The sequence below is a fragment of the Macaca thibetana genome, chromosome 5, assembly GCF_024542745.1.
Source record: "Macaca thibetana thibetana isolate TM-01 chromosome 5, ASM2454274v1, whole genome shotgun sequence".
In the NCBI taxonomy this organism is placed as follows: Eukaryota; Metazoa; Chordata; class Mammalia; order Primates; family Cercopithecidae; genus Macaca; species Macaca thibetana.
This window is the reverse complement of record NC_065582.1, coordinates 122,170,322-122,175,844: the sequence shown is the minus strand read 5'-3', so window position 1 is coordinate 122,175,844 and position 5,523 is coordinate 122,170,322. Positions and strand designations below refer to the sequence as shown.

The 5,523-nt window shown below is 41.4% G+C and overlaps 1 pseudogene across 1 annotated transcript; it reads left to right on the top strand.

Moving 5' to 3' along the window:
• Positions 1–1,236: 1,236 nt before the first annotated feature.
• LOC126955156 (39S ribosomal protein L43, mitochondrial-like) lies at positions 1,237–2,187 on the top strand (annotated as a pseudogene). The gene has a single exon (XR_007725815.1). The product of XR_007725815.1 is annotated as a 39S ribosomal protein L43, mitochondrial-like (transcript).
• The last annotated feature ends 3,336 nt before the right edge of the window (positions 2,188–5,523 follow it).

Here is a 5,523-nt window from a genome sequence, read left to right as displayed (position 1 = left end):
AGATTTACCATTTTTATAAAACATATATGTAAAAATAGGTAAAAATCATAAAGCATTTACATTTTTACTCTTTGTTGACAGTTTTTGTTTTGTAGTACACATGTGAACACTGATTATAGGCAACCACTCCAAATGAGGATTGAACCTTTTTTTTTTTTTTTTTTTATATAACATTACCTTTAAGCTACTACTTTGCCCATCATTGAGTATTACGGGGAAGAAAAATCTAATACTTCCAACTTAAGTGGAGTTTTTCCATGTTACTACTACACTCTTTAACTCTGCCTTCTCTTAACCCAAATAACTATCCTCCCCCAATGTTTATGTTTTTATTTGGTGCCATTTTATCAATGTGTTTATTATATTACTAAGAAGAATTTTTTAAACTCCATCACTTTACGATGAGAGATCAAACAATGACATATCAAAGATACACATTAAGAAATATATTAAAGAAATACTATATTCTGTTTTATTTAGAATAGCCAGTTTAATTGAAAGACTTTATCACCATCAACAAATCAAAAGATGGGAACTTCCCATATTACCTGTGTGATTGCCAGCACATGTAATATGGCAGTATAAGCATACATTATAATTGGTAGAACTGGCTTTTAACTATTATTTATGTCAACATAATTATTTACCAAATTTATTTTAGTTCTCAGAGAATAATTGACTTCTTTAAATTGGCATTATGAATTTCCACCTAAATTCTCTAAGACATTTGGGATTTCTGCCAGTGTATCATGAATAAATGAAATTAGTATACACTTTAGCTGTTCATAATATACATATATTTCAAAAATTATCACAGATTATACCAGGAGATTAAATAATCAGAAAAGAATACTTATTTGGACTGAACAACATTATCAAGAGAATCCTTGAAAGGAATTTTCTTTTATACCCATGATATTTCTATGAAAATAAAGACAAGATTAAGAATTCAATACGTGTTTGATTATTAAGTTTTCCTGTGAATGGAGGTGACATATTTCTTCAGATACATTAGCTCTCTTGGAAAAATGAAAAATGAGAGAATAGTGAGTATCTTAATTTTATAATTAAAGATTGAATATAAGAGTTTTCTCACTTCTATCCTTTTGTACAAAAACAATATTATAAATTCTGATCTCATACGTAGGTTGTTTTTTGAAACATCCCTTAGAACTTAGTGGACAAGTCCCGCTCCCCTCCTCGCCGCTTAGGCCCCGCGGCCTCCAAGCTGTAGCTATGACTGCGCGCGGGACTCCTAGCCGCTTCTTGGCCAGTGTTCTGCACAACTGACTGGGTCGCTACGTGCAGCAGCTGCAGCGTCTGAGCTTCAGCGTCAGCCGCGAGGGCGCCTAGTCTCGCGGCGCCAGGGAGTTCCGGGAGCGGGAGGTGATCGACTTCGCCCGACGGAACCCAGGGGTCGTAATATATGTGAATTCGCATCCGTGCTGCGTGCCCAGAGTAGTGACCGAATACCTTAACGGGGTATGCGCGAGGAGAGCATCCACTGCAAGTCGGTCGAGGAGATCTCGACGCTGGTGCAGAAGCTGGCCAACCAGTCGGGTTTGGACGTGATCCGCATCCGCAAGCCCTTCCACACCGACAATCCTAGCATCCAAGGCCAGTGGCACCCCTTCACCAACAAGCCGACCACTTTCCGCGGGCTATGCCCCCGAGAGGTTCAGGATCCTGCCCCAGCCCAGGTGCAAGCACAGTGAAGAGTTGCTCCACCAACTCCAACCCCAGGCTTTGGACTGTTTCTCCAGTAAAGGTGGTTCTTCCCCTTTGGGATTCCAAGCCCAGGTGAATGGAACCCATCAATGGGCAAGTTGACAGAGGTTCTGCTTGGGATAAAGAAGAGCTGCCTGTTTCTTTCCAGTGCCTGCTTCTAGGGGCAGTGTGACCTTGTGAACCCCTAATTTTTATCAGTTAGCATCCCTAAAACCTGAGATGAGGAAGACTTAAAGGGCTTTACAGGGCCCTTGTTTTTTAAATCCAAATTGATAATAATGATCTCAAAACACAATGAGAGGTCTGATGGCTGGCTTCTGAAGAATCCCTAATGTCTTATTGGTACAACCGCTGAGCTATGGAGAGCTCTGCTGTGATGGGCTAGGCACTTTATGTGAATGTGTGTGTGTACAGATTTATAAAACTGAGGTTAATAAACTTATCCAAAGTCACATTTCAGGTCTGTCTTCAAAATGTGTGCATATGTTCAGCACAAGCCTCAGTTTTCATTATTTTAAAACTAGACGCAGAACATATAACAACCGTCAGGTGATTAGTATTAAAGGCCAAGTGATTAATCTAGGCCTGACCCCTGAAAGGGAGAGGGGAGTTATTCCCTGGCTAACAAGCTTTCTGTGGTCTTAGCTATACATCTCCTTCCCCCCACGTCCCTCTTTGTGCAGAAATAAAATCCATGTCCCTTAAGCCAGCTGGTGGGGGATGCTGAGAACCTTGGGGAAGGGCAGGAAGGCTGATTAATATTTTCTAGTCTTAGTTTAAAAAGGGGGGATGGTGGGGAAATGAGAGCCAGAAAATAAAAATCTAGAAATCCTCGTAAGAAAAAACAAACAAACAAACAAACAAAAAAACTTAGTGGACAAATAGAAGTGTCTACCTGTCTGTATAAATCCAGTGTATAATATATCTTACATGTATTTGATTGATGCCTCATGTCTCCCTAAAAGGTATAAAACTAAGCTGTACCCTAGACATTTTTGGGGACATGTTCTCAGGGTCTCGTATGGTCTGTGCCAAAGGCCATTGGTCACTCACTTTTGACTCAGAATAAATCTCTTCAAATATTTTACAGAGTTTGATTCTTTTTGTGAACAATAATTTGTTGCCTGAACATGTGGGGCCTCAGAGAAGACTCAGGACTCTGAATAAGCTTCCCAAACTTAGAGCCAGGGTACAAGTAGGGGCCTGTGGAAAGCCTCCCTGACTCTGAGCTTCTCCTCTAGTGAAACTGGCAAGTCCTCCTGAGCCCTGAACGTCCCTTTGGTTGTGGGTTCTTGATTTATTCTGAGCTGCTTTTTTTTTTTTTCCTCCTAGGAAGTTGTTTAGGATCCTAATTCTATTTGAGAGGTGCATTAAAACGGATCTTTTCCATTGCCTATTTCTAAAGACAAGGAGAATGACCCCTTTTTGGGCAACCTGTTTGGTTTCTAGTTCTGAGAGGCATATTCTAAAGGGACTTCTCCATTGCTTTTTCTCCCTAAATTAAGCACAATTGGTTTGTCTGCACATTTGTATGAAGAACTGAATTGTTGTTTCCGTAGATAAATGAGAGACTAAGTTTTCTCACTCTGAAGAGAAAGGACATTTTGCCTCTCCCAGGCAAACGGTGCTGCTGGGTAACCAGAAGCCAGGTGAAAATGTCTGGGGGCTTGACCCCCTGCGATGTACAGCAGCCCTACAGGGAACCCCCAACAAAAGTAGTTATTAAGTAAATGCATGTGGGAGCTGGTTACTCTATCTTTTGAGCCTTCTTGGAGGTGCCAGACCTCTGAAGGGAGAAACCAAGGCATGTAAGAGGGCGGAAATGACTCAGGGATGAAACACTGTGGAGACGCACCCACTACCAGGATGCTTCAATCCACTATACTAAACTTGTCATATAATTTATAATCTGAGGTTATATTAAATAATAGATATTAATTAAATGTCTGAGTAGTTTCCAATTTAAAAAATACAGAGAAACATGTTAAAAAGTATTTTTTTAATTAAAAGGTAAATGTTTTCCATCTAATTCAAAGATTATTTAGAGGTATATAAAATGAAGTAAAAGGAAACAGAAAATAAGAAAAATGTAAGGAAAGTTATAGATATAAAAAGGTACCATTGGTAAACAAAAAGGATAATAGAAATTTAATTTTATATGAGAAAGAATCTTATATTGTGATTTTTTTCATCTAAAATAATATGACTGCTTGTTCAAGAAACGTTTCTTTTTCTAATTATTCAGATTGATATCTCTGAAGTTTGGTGTGTTCCTCTTTTGAAAAGGCCAGAGATTGTAATTCTCTCCTTCACCTTTTGTTGGCTCCTGTAACGTTTATTAAGGTTCTAAAGTAAGGGAGCAAGTTTTTTCAAAACAGCCAAATGAAAAATCTTCTGGACCTGCCTTTTTATGTCTGTTATATTTATATAATTGTATGTGTCACATGGAAGTGGTATTTCACTACCAAGTTATTTGAAAGATCTCTAATCTATTGGCTTAAAGAAAAGTCAGTGCTTATCAGACTAATAGAGGCTAACTCAGATGCCTTTATGTCACGTGAATTTGGTAATCTTTGGGAAGATTACTTTGGTGGTGGGCTGGCTTCCAAGATGGCCAAATAAGAACAGCTCCAGTCTGCAGCTCCCAGGGAGATGGATGCAGAAGACTGGTAATTTCTACATTTCGAACTGAGGTACCTGGGTCATCTCACTGGGACTGGTTGGACAGTGGGTGCAGCCCATGGAGGATGAACCGAAGCAGCACGTGGCATTGCCTCACCCAGGAAGCATAAGGGGTCAGGGGATTTCCCCTTCCTAGCCAAGGGAAGCCGTGACATACCGTACCTGGAGAAATGATACACTCCTGAACAAATACTGTGCTTTCCCATAGTCTTAGCAAACAGCAGACCAGGAGATACCCTCATGTGCCTGGCTCGGTGGGTCCCACACCCACGGAGCCTTGCTCACTGCTAGTGCAGCAGTCTGAGTTCTACCTGCGAGGCTGCAGCCTGGCTGGAGGAGGGGTGTCTGCCATTGCTGAGGCTTGAGTAACTCAGGCTTAAGTAGCTTACAGTATAAACAAAGAGGCCAAGAAGCATGAACTGGGTGGAGCCCACCTTAGCTCAGCAAGGCCTACTGCCTCTATAGATTCCACCTCAGGGGACAGGGCATATTAGAACAAAAGGTAGCAGACAGCTTCTGCAGACTTAAACTTCCCTGTGTGACAGATCTGAAGAGAGCAGCGGTTCTTTGAGCACTGTGTTCGAGCTCTGAGAATGGACAGACTGCCTCCTCAAGCAGGTCCCTGACTCCTGCGTAGCCTGACTGGGTAACACCTCCCAATAGGGGCAGACAGACACCTCAAACAGGTGGGTGCCCCTCTTGGACGATGCTTCTAGAGGAAGGATCAGGCAGCAATATTTGCTGTTCTGCAGCCTCCGCTGGTGATACCCAGGGAAACAGTGTCTGGAATGACCTCCAGCAAACTCCAACAGACCTGCAGCTGAGAGGTCTGTTAGAAGGAAAACTAACAAACAGAAAGGAATACCATCAACATCAACAAAAAGTACATCCACACCAAAACCCCATCTGTAGGTCATTAACATCAAAGACTAAAGGTAGATAAAACCACAAAGATGGGGAGAAACCAGAGCAGAAAAGCTGAAAATTCCAAAAAACAGAGCACCTCTTCTCCTCCAAATGAATCGTAGCTCCTTGCCAGCAAGGGAACAAAACTGGATGGAGAATGAGCTTGACGAGTTGACAAGTAGTCTTCAGAAGGTTGGTAATAACAAA